Here is a 15,724-nt window from a genome sequence, read left to right as displayed (position 1 = left end):
ATGCATACATAAAAATTTAGTCATAGTTCTTGCAAACAGTGCCGGTTTTGTTAGTTATGTGTAAGACGTATGAACATATTAAGCATCACATGTTCTTTGAGATGGAATAGCCAAATGCATAATGTTACATGTAAAGCCAAAGAACAAAAAAGCACGTATGGAAAGGTGGATATATTTATAGAGAGCCAGGAAGTTCGTTGTATTAATTATGTTTGTGAAAATTATGAAGCAAAATCTTTGCCAACTCAGGATCCAATCATCAGCATCTTTTTTGCATTTGATTACAATACAGGATGTCCCCAAGATACGCTATTCATGTGGACCGAGACGGATCTCGGATTTCTGCGTGAGTCGAAATACGCGGTTTCCAGCCAAAATGTAGCTTTTTTCGTGTAGTTTTGCTGGGTTGGTTTTAGCCAGTACATTATTTTTTTATATTATTCTGACTAAAGATTAGAATTTTGAACCTATTTGAATGATTTTTAAAATTCAAAAGGGCAATTAGTTTGCAATTGCTAATTTATGTAGCAAATTACATGTTTCACCACATGTTTCATATAAGATTTGATAAAACGGATCACATGTTTTATACACTTTTACAAATACACGAGACTGTTAAAGGGTTCACAAACAACTGACATTGAACCAATCGAATGGATGCCATCGTACTAATCCATCAAACTACATACTCACCGTTTTTTATATCCTTGTATAATTAAAAAAAATGTTTTATTACGTACTAATAAAAAGAAAAGGTAGGAAGTACAATATACAAAGATAGTTTATGCTTATGAAATTTAAAAAAAGTTACTTCCCATGAAACGATTGTTTGATGGCGAATCCTTCCCCTTCCATAGTAAAAAAATATATTTGCAAACCTTTTTGCGTTTCTATGACACGATTTGATTATGAATAAAAAATAGTAATTTTAAAGCCAATTTTTCACATTTTTAACAATTGCGCGAAAAAGTTTCGCCGAACTCTGCTCGATTTCCGTTGTCGAGGGAAACGGTGATTTTGACAAGAGTTTCCAAGCAGAAATCGTTTCATGCAAATAAGGCTAATGGGGTCATGCAACTGAAGATAATTCAGATATGACAGATGAGAAGAGGAAGATCAATCAAAATATGAAGAATGTATATTTGGAATACTGTATTCTAGTACGTGTCAAACGCCATTGTCACACCTAGATTTATTATTTTTGTGTTTCACAAACATATTTTCTTTGAGTACAAAAATACTATCATAGTATAATACAAAACTCTACTAAAAATTTGAAGGCTCTGAATACGTTACATGCTAGTGTACATTTAATAAAAAATATAATCCATATATGCTCCACCTTGCTCCATAATTCGTTTGTCCGTACAACATGTGTCAAACCAGCCATCCTGCAAGTACGCACACCTGCAGATGGGCATTTGAAAGGCTACAGCAGTAACAGTTCTCCTGGGATGGGTAGTAACGACCAAAACTCACCCCTTCTTTGAACATGCCTTGAACGCCCGTGTACAGACGCAAACAATCTACACATGTCCTTCCTTGACCCTCCCCTACTGTCCCTTCAGCATTGCTTGCACCACACTCAAGGCTGGTCTGATACGCCTTGCGAGCTCCCCAGTGACGCCAATCGGTGACTTCAGCCGACTGCACACGGCCTGTGTGTGTAATCACTTAAGCATGGGAAATGGGCGCACGGAGAGATAAGATAAAAATCTTTTTATGGTAGAGGAAAAACGCAACACGTTGCACGCGCTTCGGGCGGAAAATGGCTACGAAGAAACTACCGCTAATGACAGCTGCCGCTCCATTCGATATCTCGTATGTTGATTCGTGGCCCATCGCAGCCAGTGGTACTATCGCCAGTGGTACCGCCAGTGACTCTGGAGCACCGGCACTGGCATTACATTAAGCTTCATTTCTTATCGCTCGATAGTATGGGGTAGCGGGGTTCGTGCATGTGTTCACGTGGTTCGTGTAAGGAGGAAATGGATGGCAACGATACCTGTATGGCCCGGGGTAATAAAACGTCCGTGCACCACGCAATCCTCGACACCCGCACGGTGGTGATTGTGACGGTGACGGAGGACAGGCGATCACTTCCGGCGTCAGTTTTCTTTGCATACACAGTCCGCGGCCCGAGTGTGTGGACATATGGGTTGTTTCCACGCCGTCGTCTAATCGATCGATTGTGTCAATATGCAAGCGATAAGAACCGAACTGGGGTACGAAGGTACGAACTGACACAAACAAATTACAAGTGCAAGATGGTCTAATTTTCTTCGTCTGCTTTGAACGCAATCACCCGATTGGGGGAGGGAGTTTCAGGACAGGATGGCGATGTATCTAATCGATGGTTGATGCTTTTAATTGTAAAACATATAGCTTTTTCCTACTGCCGTTCATTTAGTGCGGCATCGATACGGACATCATCGCGACATCCCTATCGATGTTACTCACGACGCGAAACGGGACACGAAGAAGACTATAATTGATTTGCAGGAGAGTGGTAAAGTTTCAGCTTTACGATCATCTTGTTGTCTTGTGGCCTTTATTGGAATCCACTTGATTGACTTGAGTGCGAATGAACAGTCTCGACGCACACAATACATAAACCGTACTCAATTGGTTACAAGATTTTTATGAAGATAATGAAACCGAGTTTATCGTCGTCATTGGTTGATTAATTGCGATCACCGCTTGGGCGATAGCTGCATCAGAAACTTGTTTAATTTGTGGCACTATTAACTACCTTGACCGTGTTCATCTTTGCTAAGAGTCTTCTCTTTTGTCATCTTCTGTAGGTGCGAGATTAAGAGCTTGGGTGACAGAGCCTGTACCTCTTAATTACATCACGCCTGTTTGTTTTAGTAAATGTCTGGGCCAGAAGAGTTATGCCGTTCGAACACTATAACACGCCACTGTATGTTTAACTGTTTCAACAAGTTGGGCTCGTGCTGGAAACTGAACTACCAGGGCCGTGCATCGATGTCTGTTTTTATTTTCTTTTACTCACGAACTCGTTTGATGTTGGCAATCGATGTGCAAACCGATGCTTCAATCGTAAACACACCGCCGCTTGGCAACCAACGGGTGAGAACATTCAAATTCCGCCACCACAATTTTATGGTCACTTGAGACTCCATTTCCATGGATAACTGCAACCTCATCTCGCATTTTTATTTCCCCACACGCATCGCACACCCATACACCCCTCTATGTCAGGTCTGTTGTTTTGCTTTAATTTCGTTGCAAACACCGTCGATTCCAAAACGGTAGCTCGCATATAAAAAGCCAGCGGCTCGCGCATGGTAACGATTACATATTTATGGTAACTCACCGCACTGGAAGCATTATCACACAATTAATAGTCCTTTTTCGATTACATTCATCATTGGTCATCATCCCGTGCAAAACTCCCTTTTCTCACTGCCAAGGATACGATGACTGAACCGGTTTCGACCGTAAACCGTTTCGATAATATTAAACGAGGGTTTACCCAGTGTCAAGACGTTAAACGAGGTTTGTCGCTTTATTGCCTCAATAAATATGATTGTGTTAGGGGGAATTTAAGGCTTGAGCATTCGTATTAAGAATTGTATACGCTGAAGGACATGATTCGCTATCAATATGTTACAGTTAATGTTCATACCACTCGAGATCCACAAGTAATTTTGCTGTAGAAGCAGAGTCTGAAGAATATCCATCATTCCAATAAGAAAATGTATTCGTTTGGTTTCTTATATGATATGAATGTTTTCACCATTTATTCACCTCAAACTGGTTACAGGTAGTCCCCGAGATACGCGGTACCTTTTATACGCGGAATTGAAGTTACGGAATTTTTCAAAATTTTACAGTTCTTAGAGTAAACTGTACTAACTTGACACATACATTGTGAAATGTAAAATAAATTCGCTTTTGTAGAAATCTATAAATCATTAAGGAAGGTATAACATTTTAATCTTCAGTCAATTATATCGCATAGTCAATTTAATGGCTTAAACTTAACACTTTTTATTACTTATTCGCATAAAAATTAGAGATATTTATGCAAAAACTCTAGAATTTTGACTTAAGGGGAAATTTCAGATACGTGGTTTATTCACAGTTCGTATGTCATAGCGTATCTTGGGGACAACCGATATGCAACAAAATAGTAAGTCTTTTTTTTAATCTTGAGTGTAATTCGTCTCTAGTATGAATACTGTGCAACCGGACACAATTTCTATTCTCAGACAAAATGTTATAGATACCTAAACCTTCTTCTTCTTTGGTACAACAACCATTGTCGACCAAGGCCTGCTTGCACTACTAGTGGGTTTGGCTTTTAGTGACTTACTGATTAGACATAGGAAAATAGTCCTAAGTATGGGGATACAGTCCATACGGGACTTGAACCCATGATGGGCATGTTGCTAGATCGTGTGAGTTTAATACTGTACCAACAGACTGACCATACCTAAACCACTTGAATTATTAACAAAACATATTGGCTCATTCCTGTATAATTTTGTCGATTTTGCATTGTATGATTAACATGTTCAAACAACAAAATGAATTCATAAAAATACAACATTGAGTTGTATGTTATGTTATCAACATGATATTGGATTGTAAATTGTTCTGAGATGTGTTTTGTCACTCGAGTGTTGAATAAATTTATGTAAATAATAAGATATAGCTTCATGACTGCAAAATCCGCGTATTGAAAAAAGTTAGATTGGTTTTATTCACAGTTGTAACCATTTAAAAAAATAGTAGAAACCACTTTTGTTATATTTATACACTTCCTTCCTGATTTATATTAAAATCAATTTTTACATAGCAAATCAACAGTTTTATTTTTACTAAAAACCAAATCCTATAAAACCAATTTTTGTTTTGCGTAAAGAAACTGCAGAACACTACTATACTGGTCTGTCCAAACCTCCCAATAGTTCTGATCCAAACCTGCCCAACACGGACTGGAATTTCACAGGCGCGAAATTCCGCCAGCCGAAAAACCTATGGATGTGACAGTTCCGAAAAGTAGCCGTTGACAGTTTGTACATGGGTTTGACCAAGATCTATTAAGGAGAACAGGTCGATGCAGAGGCCGTTGCTAGGTTGCCATTTTTAGCTTGCGTTTGACAGTTTCATGAAAAAGTGTTTACAAACAAATAGGCAACAGTTTCAAGCCGTATTAACGACTTCTTAGCACACGTTATTGTGTTTTCCGTTTTCTTCGCCCCAATAAAAATATACTTATACCTATGTGTATATTCGGGCACGATTTAGTGTATATTGTCATACTTCTAATATTTCATTCTTTTGTCACCATTTTTACTCATTTACGTAGTATCTTGTATTTTGGCAAAAGGATGCTGAACAGGCATTCGAGGAAGACATTCTCCTGCTGAAATTGTTTAAAACATGTAATATTAATGGTTTTGTATTACATTGACCCAAATGATTACCCTGGTTTTATAGTTTGGTTAACTTACCTGTAACACACACACAATCACAAAAACACACCAACAAGAAGTAGAAAACAGTAGCACAATGTGAAAACTATTCTCGTTTACAATTTATAGAATGTATCACAATGAAAACTATACTGGCTCAACCAACAATCTCAATAGCACAAACACGTATGTGGGTACTATGATTCCCTAACGACGTTTGTAAACAATGTTCAATTTAACTGTCAAAATTTTCCCATCGCTTCTTGTCACTTTACTCTATGTGCTTCGACCTGTTCTCCTTAATAGATCTTGGGTTTGACAGCAGACGGAATTACACGCTCGCGAAATTTCGGTTCGTGTATTTTCTGTCTAAAACTGGTTAGCCAATTGGGCAAATAGGTGGGTAACCGACATCCAAACGGGTTTGACAGTTTATGAGTCAAATTACAGTAGGAATTCAAAAGTTGTTCAACTTTTTAGTTTGGCATGCTTATAATTAAACGCTCGATAGTTGGCTAACAGATCAATTAAAAGCTTGCATTTGAACAGAAAGACCGGTTTTTAAAAAATTCACAAAAATCTCATGGCTTGCCCAGAAAAGTTTCAGAAGAAAAACGTACCAACTTAGAAGCACATATTTAATAGTTGACAGGGAATCAAAGATCAACCAGTGAGTTCAAACTGTAGTTCAATTTCCCCAAGAATTGTGAAACACACAATGATTTGCTTTTTTCGAAAACTTTTCAAATCTGTTTGAAGTCAGAAATATCCAATTTTTTGGATGAATCGTATTACATTAATTATAAAGTGTTTGAAAGCAGTAAATTTAATCATACATATTAATTAAGCCTCTACATATTGGTTCGACTTACGCGTATGTCTTGAATGTACTGTAATTTATTTAATGGCTTAGAAATACCATTCCACACAAACTTAAAGAAAATTAACAATATCAATCGGCATTTTCATAGTGCAATCTTAACTGGCATGCCATTAGTTTGACACGCCTGTCTTAGCGATTGAGTGAACTGTAAATATGGTTAGAAAATTTGTGTGCATTTGGAAAGCCATATTAAACCAACGGTCATAAAATAATTCACTACATGTTTTCCCATGGTTTGCTACGCTGTTATGTTTTTAAAATTTTGTACAATTTAATTCAAGAAAAGAAGCCTCAGTCTTGCGCTGATGTAAGAAACCCTGTATTACTGATGATCAAGCAACTAATATCGCGCCAAAAAACTTCCACACGCGACGAAGAGTTGTCAACGTGTAAGTAGGCTCTTCTCAAGAACCCGTCACATACACACTCGAAGACGTTTGCTTTCTTATTGCGACGTGCGCTTACGTACACCTGTTTCAGGATCACTGGCCGAATGAATCTTACCCTGCGTTTGTATAGGTATGATGGAGTTGGAACGGATTATCGATGTATTGACGTTCCAGAACAAGTTTCGCATTGCTCAAGGTCGTTTGTTTCAGTATCAGTAGAATCGATCTCGAAAGTGGACGGCAGAATCATTTCAGGAAGTGTTCTAAATTGCTGCAACTAAGCTTACCGCGTGTCACTTTTGCTTATTTGGTGTCATTTTAGTCGAAACGCGCAAACTCATACGAGATGTAAAGGAAGACAAATCAATACTGGTGGTGTTGTGTTCGACGAGGATCAATCCACTCACAATGCTAGATGATGAAGTGCGGAGAAAGATTTCACACTAGAGGTAAGTCCATTTGTGTAATTTTACTCTTTGTTGCCTCTCTCTCTCTATCATCCATCATCAATTCCATGCCGTACGCGGTCTGCACGACCAACATGTGTCATTAGTGCCGTGCAGGCTACACAATTTCTTGGACCTTGAGTCCGCTTTTTTATCGGCTAATGTACATCAACATCAGCGTGTGTGTCATTTTTCGTCTCTTCACCCAATCGCCGAAGAGTGGTCCGAACGCCTAAGGTTTGTGCCGCTGCCGGCGGTTGCTAATTTATTCATAAATCACGTAAAGACAATTACGCTCACTACGCCATCGGCCACATTTCGTGCAAGGCATCAATTCGTGCGACACATTCCGTGTGCACTGGGGTCTAAAAAGACAGCTTCGCTCGCGAGACACGTACCTGCAGGGTCGAAGGGTGCGGCTGGAAGAAGTTAATACTACCAAACACATACACAAAAAAGGAAAGAAAAAAAACAGAGACAACCCACAGGAAAAAACGGGAAATCGCACTTTAGTCCACCGCTTCCGGGACGTCATGGTCGCTGGTGGGACGCATGACACGGCCGCCTCATACGTGTATGATAAATTTAATAACAATTTTCCATTGAGATTTCCGGAAAGAGATAAGCGTGCAAACCACCACCCCATAGAATGTGTGTGTGTGTGTATGGCACGCCGTCGAATGCTTTCTTTGGGTGTTTGTGACCCTTCTCCTAATGGCTGCGGGTAACGAAACACTTTTACACTGCCCCATCGTCGTGCCATCGCCTTGCCATGTATGTATGGCTTTAACGCGCAGTCCTGGCCCGCCAACCCTCTGCAGCAGAAACACACAAACGAAAGTGTCGTCGTGGTGTTGTACCATCCGCTCCCTGAGTCCTCCCTCCCAGGGGTGACCCCAAAAAAGGCCCAGACCGGCATTAGCGCATTAGGCTAATGTTTGTCTTCGAGGCAAGCAAGCACCGACAAACCAATCCTTGTCCCTGACGCAGTAGATTTGGCCCTTTTCCTCAGTGCGGTGCCGTAAGGTGACCTTACCAAATAGAAAAAAAAATACTACATACATACACACACGCGCGGTGCCACTGCAAGCAAAGGGCGGTGGGTACAGTGAGAGTAAGCAATCATGTGCATTATTAATGTCGCTTTCTCGCGTTCGGTTGTGTCCTTGGAGCAATAGAGCAACGTCACTCTTCATGTTGTGCTGGAAGAAAGCGTGATTAATAATTTCGTAGCCAACCTATGGGACAATTAAATGCATGGCGATTTGTGGTCAAGCTTCTGATACTTCTACCGGTGGACTGTTCTTAAATTGTGGGAGCGCTGTTCGAAAGAATGTATCCGAATCTCTTAATGGCATTAAATGATTCCACACATTCATTACCACGAACGAGCGTGTTGATCCATGCGTGGTTCTTGAAGAAAATTAATTTTCCACAATCTATTACCTGCCTGTTACCAGCAAAACCGTTCGTCATGCTCCTACAGTCTTAGACACAGGGTGTGGCCCCGGTCACTTGCGTGGCCTGCTGCTTGGACGTTAAATTAAACAAATGACCCACACGTCATCAGCCGTGATCCCCGCCTGCACCTTGAGAAGCAACAGCAACCACTCGCCCTTGGCCAAGCTGGCCGACCCACCGGTGAGGCGCGTTTTAAAGTTTCGCGTTTTCATGACATGGCCGCTCTTATCGGCCGTAGCGCGCCACTTGGGTTTGGGGCTCATTTCCATAAATAAAACCCAACCCAACGACTTGGGTCTCGCGCTGGCTGGCGGCGGCACGAACGCTCGATTACTCGCTACACAGCACAGGCGGCACGGTGCGTCTTAGGTGCGGCCCCGGCCAGGCTCTATCTTCATCGTTGCGCTCCTTCCCCTGGGGGAATCTTATGATGGTCGCCGCTGCTGGCGGGACTGTCCCGGCCCAACAGGCTGCGAAGGGGACCGATTAGCAAATTAGTTTACCAGCAACGACTGATCTGGTGCGAATCTAATCGGGCGACAAGGTGTGCGTACACGCACGGTTCCGCTGGCGCTGGCAAGACTCGTCTAGGTGGCTTCCCGTGCCACAGCTTACCTTTGGTGCTCGCTCTCGCTCTCGCCTCCGGGTTCGCAGGTCGTTCGCAAACGTTACGCCCCAGAGATCCTCTTGGTCTCGGAGTTTTCCCAAACGCGTAACCAAGTGTAACGAGAACAAACGCGTTGCTTACCGAACCGAACCGTCTTCATACGCACCGAGAATCAATCACGGTACTCATCAAAGGCTCTCACTGGCATGTGTGTTTTCTACTCAATTGGTCAAAGAATTAAGACAAAGGGCCTAAGGTGTAGAACTTTACACCTTTTCCGGGATCCGGTCGGAGACGGGCCGAAGAAAGGCCCTGGCAAAGCTATGGATATTTATTTATAGCTAGTCCATAAAGTGTAAGCGCTGTTAGAATGGTATTTTCCCTTCTTTTTGCACGAACAGGAACAAGAAACTGTATGCGTATACCATCTTTATTGTGCGACAGCTTTTACAACTATTTACTCAACTGAGTTTCGGTTTGTTTCAGTTCATTTCACATCGGCCTCGGTGTGAATGGTTTCATTAAAAAGGTGTTTATGGGTTTCTTCTCCCTGCGCCACGGCATCGAAAGGAGGGTTGCCACGAAGTGCTCAAGCATTTACTGAAGCGACACAATTTTCTTTCATGCACCTTTTACGCTCAATTTCCCATGGTCACACCCCCCTATGCGAACAAGCATCGGTCGGAGCATCATCATGTCCATATGTTAACAAGCTAAACTCACTAAGGGCGTAATCAGTGTTTGTGGAGTAAGTGAACCTCTTTGTTTCTATTAATTTTGTCCACTGACAGTTGAGGCAATCTTATAATATGTTTACAATTCAATACTGCTGTCATGCGGAAAACATGAGCTAGATATCTAAAAATTGGCCATAATGCTGCAATATTGTAATTGTGTTCTACTACCGATGCACTTACCTTTGGTACAGCTCAATTCGTATGAAACAACAAGATGATTTAAAAGTATTCTCAGTCAAGCTTGTCATTGGAAGTATTCAAGACAAATTTGTCCTCAACACGTTCACTCTTAGACACACAGCTCTGGATGATATGTTCCTTTGCTTCGTTATTCCTTTATTCAACAAGAATAAGTGGATCACATCTAAAGTACACATACTCTTACCCACATAGAGTTGTTTAAAAATATCTCAACAAAAAAACTATTGTACAATCCCTGTAGAAAAGTGTAAGCATGCAGGATAAGAATACATGCCTTCTGCTATACTCTCCTTAGCAAAGTCCAAATCGCCACGTATCACGTAAAGCTCTTCTAAACAACTCACATATGCAAACATATCGTACCGTACCTCCTTCTGAATGGGGCAAGCTGTTTGCTGAAAGTTCTTTTCAGCAATGTCGACAAACATTCCCACGTTGCTTCCTTGCCGCACACCGGTCCGGGAAAGTGGCCAACAGTCCTAGTTATAAAGACAATGGGAAAAAGGGTATCGCCTCAAAGCACATATACCGAGAACCATCTTTTCAGTCCCCGGGGCTGCTGGGCCAAAAGTAGTGACGCAATTTACCATATAGATCTTATCGCTGCCAGCTAAAGTATTTTATGTGCCTGGGCAACCCAAGACAAGGTTGTCACTGAAAATTGTCTTTGAGCGAACGTAACTAGAAGCGGTTTAATTTAGTGTAAGGTTTGGGCTAAGGACTCAAAGACAAAGACATTGGACCTAATTAATGCTTATGGGCGGGGGGTGGTCTTACGCCGGTAGCAATCAAGGGAGATAACCGATGCCTGGTGCACAGGTCGATCGATCGATGAAACACTATTTCTATCCAATTTTTTCTAATGGAATCCAATTTTGTGGCTATGATATAGATAAACAACTGTGATATCTTCAGGCAGCGGAAAGAGTTAGGAGAGGTACATTGTGATTTTCAAAGAACCTTAGGGGTGGGAATTTATTTTCCCATGAAAGCAACCTGTCCTGTAGGGTTTCGATGCTTCAAACCATATGTCTTCATTTACCAGGTGTCCAGGAATAGTTGGACCATCTTATTCCACTTGCATAAGAACCATTCCACCTGATTGTGCCTTACCATCTAATTACTTTATTGTATGAGTGTGTGTGTGTGGGTCTGATTGTCTGAATTATTCATTCACCATAAACACAGCCACGGCTGGCTCAACAATGCGGTGAGTGGTAAGTGTTGCCGTGTGGTATATTAAGAAATTAAGGCACCTTCCTTCAGCGGGAGATCGATAATTGGTCCTTAATTGCGTCGTTAATGAAGCTTCGTGTGGCACACTTACGACCGACTCGGCCCATATGTCCTTTCCTAACGATGTGCTGTGCACGATGGACATGTGTTTCGGGGGGATTGGGAAGCGTGAGGAGTAATGTACTCAAACACATATCGATATGAGTTGGCTTTGGGTGTAGTAGGGAAATTCCTTATGCCTATGATTTGATGGATTGTCAATCTTTTGCGTGCAGGGGGATGTAGGACCTAAATAATGCACAAGCTATAAAGGAAGCACGCGGTCGCTGCTACCTGTGTTAACAAACCGCCCACCTGGCTCTATAGCAAGTCGATTGCTACCTCTTTCCTTCAATGCCATTTGTACCTGACAAAAAGGTTATTGTAATATTTACGTTACAAATTAACCCTTCAAGGTTGATTACCCGGTACTGGGAGAGTCTTTCAAGACACAATCATAAGGATATAAGGATTGTTTTAGTTGGTGAACGTATCGTATGCTATCATTAGTACTCGATGCACAATAAACCCTATCAAGTGTATGCTTGGAAAGTAAAAATTTAGAATACCATCATCATTCATTCGTTCCGGTTCAACAGTCGTTTAGTATCGATGCAATAGTACTGATTATGGTAATTTTAAACATCCAAGGAATTTCTTTTTACAGCCTTGAAATGAATGATATCGGTTTAAAACTTAGATTTTTAGGTATTTTGGCAAATTATTAAGTTTTTCCCAAGGACCGAATGCTGAACTATCGCTATTAAGTCGATAAAGTATTTATATAAGTGCATAAACGTGCAAGATGTCAAGGCGATTTATGTAACATTAATAAAAGCTAAACCTTAACAAACCAACAGAATTTTTAAAATTGCAATTGCTAATAGAGTTTTTTCTGGATTTATATTTTTATATATATTTTTATTTAATTTGAATAAGACAGATAACAAAGCATTAAAATCATTCATATTTTGAGTTGTAGATAGACTTATTTTTTACTTTTTTTTATTTTACAATATAAAACTAATGAAACCAATATACCCCTACGCATTTACAAATTTCAATTCGAAGAGCAAACGCATCATATTAGGGGGTGCACAAAAAGGAACAGTATGCGACGTCCCTAGATATTTTCTTGATCGACATTTTTTAATCATTTGACAAGTGGGAGCTGCCGGTAGTACGCACCGATCATTTTGTGACGTGTAGAATTCCACCGGGAAACAATCTGTGACAAAGTGCATCGCGCCAATCAGCGTCAGGTGCATCGTGCTCTGCATGTTGAGCGTGTCCCAGTAGGATCGCATCGGCAAAGGTGATGGAAATGGGAAAAGTTGACAATATCCGCCGACGACGTAATTGTTCTAACACTGCAAAAAGATCAATGAACTTGTCTCACTTGGCGGTGCTTCTAAAGGCGTAAAATATGTTATGATTGATTTTTAGAATGTTTAATATTTTGTATATATAGCAGTAATTAGATACATTTCAGGCTTATTTGATTGAATGAAATGAAAAATCAAACCTGAAACCACGGCGACAACACAAAACCCTCTTCTTAAATTGAATGAACTGCACAACAAAGTGCTGCAAAACTGCATGAATACCGGGCGTCAATCATTAGCATCTGGTGAAGCAATTATGAAATCTGTACTCGTAATCGAATTATCTGTTCGATTTCAACGGTCGCATCGTACCTTCTCTCTCTCTCTCCGGCAGGATCCCTCTCTCTCGCCACATTCGTTACTTGCGCAATTATAGATGTCCGGGTTGTGCGATGCCCGCAATATTAGAATTAACTCCACGGTGCGCTTCTAACTTTGTCTACCCACCGCGCTCCGTTCCAGGACAGTTTGTTCAAATATTTGTTCTCATTGTTTTTTTTTTTTATTTCCGTTTGTTTTTAGAAGCATTTTTTCTGCCACTTGATCGCACGCACGCGAGCACACACGCACACTTGCCTTTGCGTGGACCACCGGGCTCGATGACGATGGCTGCCGAATGGGTGGAGATGGGCTCAAGAGGCAACTTGAAGCAAATGCAATCAGAGATGCACCGGATGGTGCGTAGCGCATTCCTAGGTACCCGCTGCCGCACACATTAGAGCGCACAGCGGAAGGGACGGCTGGAGGGTGCGAGCAAATATAATTTGATTATGTGGTGTGCGCCATTGTTCCGGGGTGGTGGGATGCAATTTTTCCGACTCTCGACTGCATTTTTCTGCTACGGATTTCTTTTTCACTTTTCTATTGCACCGGCGCTTCATGCTGCTCCTGGTCCTCTCTGCTAACCCTTCCGAGTACCGGGTATGGCCGTCTCTCCAACTAGCGGTAAACATAATCGTATAGTGCGTATGTGTCCTCCCCCCTCCCACCCTCCAATGGCGTTGCCCATTTTACCGGTGGGTTTTTTTCCTCCCTTCGGTCGCAGTCGTTGCTGCTGCTGTAGGGAGGAGGGCCGTTGTTTTATTTGGGAACTGTGGCTTTGGCTTATGCGCCTTGTGGAACATTCACAATCCGATGCAAATTTACGGTATGCCATTCTTTCGGCATTCTCTGCGGGCGGAGGTTAACCTAGGAGTAGGTTGGGTAGTGTGAAATGAAAAAAAATCCGCGATCCTCTCCAACCCTCCTGCCCTCGGTTTTGCACCCTTTGGCACAGGCGTAAAACACTTTCACAATGGGTTTGGGTTGCGTCGCGAATGTGAATAATACCCAGCATTTGCAAGGTTAAAGGTATGTTAGTTTAGCGTTATTATTCTCTCCATTGTTGACGTTGTTTATGCTGCCGAACACTATCCTATCCTATCCCTTGCATGTTGCATCGCGGCCTAGGATATGCACCTCGAATGCACATCTATACGTGTGTGTGTGGTTGTGTATAAGTTTGCATTGGATTGTATCGTAATGGGGAAACGGCGGGGGTGCAAGAACGATATCAGCTTGCGACTACTGCAGCTGCAGGTAGGACAGACAATCGGTTAGCATCGCTAGTGCGTGTGGGTGTATGGTTGGTCCCTCGGTAGTTGGGCGGCTAACACAGGTGCATAACAATTCGTGGCATAGATGATTGGCTGCTGGGGCGTGCTGTTGTTTTTCGCTTTCGCTCTTCTTTTTATTTTGTTTTCTTTCTTCTGATTCTTATTTTCTCACAGTGCCCAGCCTACGTGTATATTAAAAATGCATGACACACTAGAGAAAAAAAACAGTAAAGCATTAAGCGGCAGTAACACGCGACTGAAGAGGAGGGAGGTGATGGAAACAGCAATTGCATCTATTGTCCTCTTTACCTGCGAATAAGGCGGATGCTGTATTTTCAGTTTTCCACTAGTGACCCGTGACGACACGGCACCTCGCACTGGGTTTATGGAAGATGGGTTTTGGTGGTGTTCGCTGCATTCAGCATCTGAACTGCTCATGATTTTCAATCAGGCAGTGCTAGCCACTGATTGGTAGTCCTTGATTTAAGGATAGTAGATCAGTATCCGTCATGCAGAAAATTGACATCTAGTATTAGATTAGCATACTGACTGTGTTGCGTTCAATATTAGATGCATTCAGTTAAGGTCTGAATCATGAAATTACAGACCGAGTTACATGGCTTTTGATTGCTTACAGCTTCTTAACAACTTCAATGGAAAAGCTGTACTCCATCAGGGATGTGAACTTCGCAGAATTAAAAATCAATTTCGTTTATTCGATGCTAAGAATGGGGCCCTTCACGATTATAGTCAGCCTTTTGTATGAAGTTTGACAGTTGTAGGCTGAAATCATGTAAACACTCCATACAAAACCACCACATAAAACTGCTCGAAAAAAAATGGCAAAACAAGGTTGTGTTTTCATTTATTCCAAGGTGCATTAAAGAGATCAGGCAATGGAATTTAGAATCAAAGTGTAAGAAGTCCAGGTGGTCTCATAGCATGTTTTTATAACCAAATTTGACCTTCATTTTTTGACAGGATGGGTAAATTTTTTGTTCAAACAAGCTTTCTGGAGGCTTGACGAATTCTCCAAACACTCTTAAAATCTTCAATCAGAAACAGAAGCAATAAAAATCAGCCTTGTAAATGCATACATCTTGGGATAAGCCCATCTGTATATTATAGTTACTTAAATAGCTGCTCGAAAACTGCGATGCAATGTAAACAGCTGATAGGCTGAAATTTCAGTCTACGAACTTAAAACGGAAAGGGCCCCAATTTTGGGTTTTGTCTTTCGCTCTACTGATCTCGGTCGTATTTTGTATTTTTGTTATTGCACTCTGTTCTATTCGATT

General features: G+C 41.5%; 1 protein-coding gene across 8 annotated transcripts in view; it reads left to right on the top strand.

Moving 5' to 3' along the window:
- The window catches only part of LOC120895148 (homeobox protein prospero), a 140,802-nt gene that overhangs the window by 31,236 nt on the left and 93,842 nt on the right, over positions 1-15,724 (top strand). For 5 of the 8 annotated variants that reach the window (XM_040298236.1, XM_040298237.1, XM_040298233.1 and 2 more), the window contains exon 1: positions 6,909-7,168. The gene's annotated coding sequence lies outside the window, so the exon portion shown is untranslated. Of the gene's footprint in view, positions 1-6,907; positions 7,169-15,724 lie in introns of those variants that run through there. The other 3 variants (XM_040298226.1, XM_040298234.1, XM_040298238.1) reach the window with 3 other exon arrangements.

The sequence above is a fragment of the Anopheles arabiensis genome, chromosome 2, assembly GCF_016920715.1.
Source record: "Anopheles arabiensis isolate DONGOLA chromosome 2, AaraD3, whole genome shotgun sequence".
Lineage (NCBI taxonomy): Eukaryota > Metazoa > Arthropoda > Insecta > Diptera > Culicidae > Anopheles > Anopheles arabiensis.
Note: the sequence above shows the minus strand (reverse complement) of the source record. Positions and strands in the feature narration are given on the sequence as shown.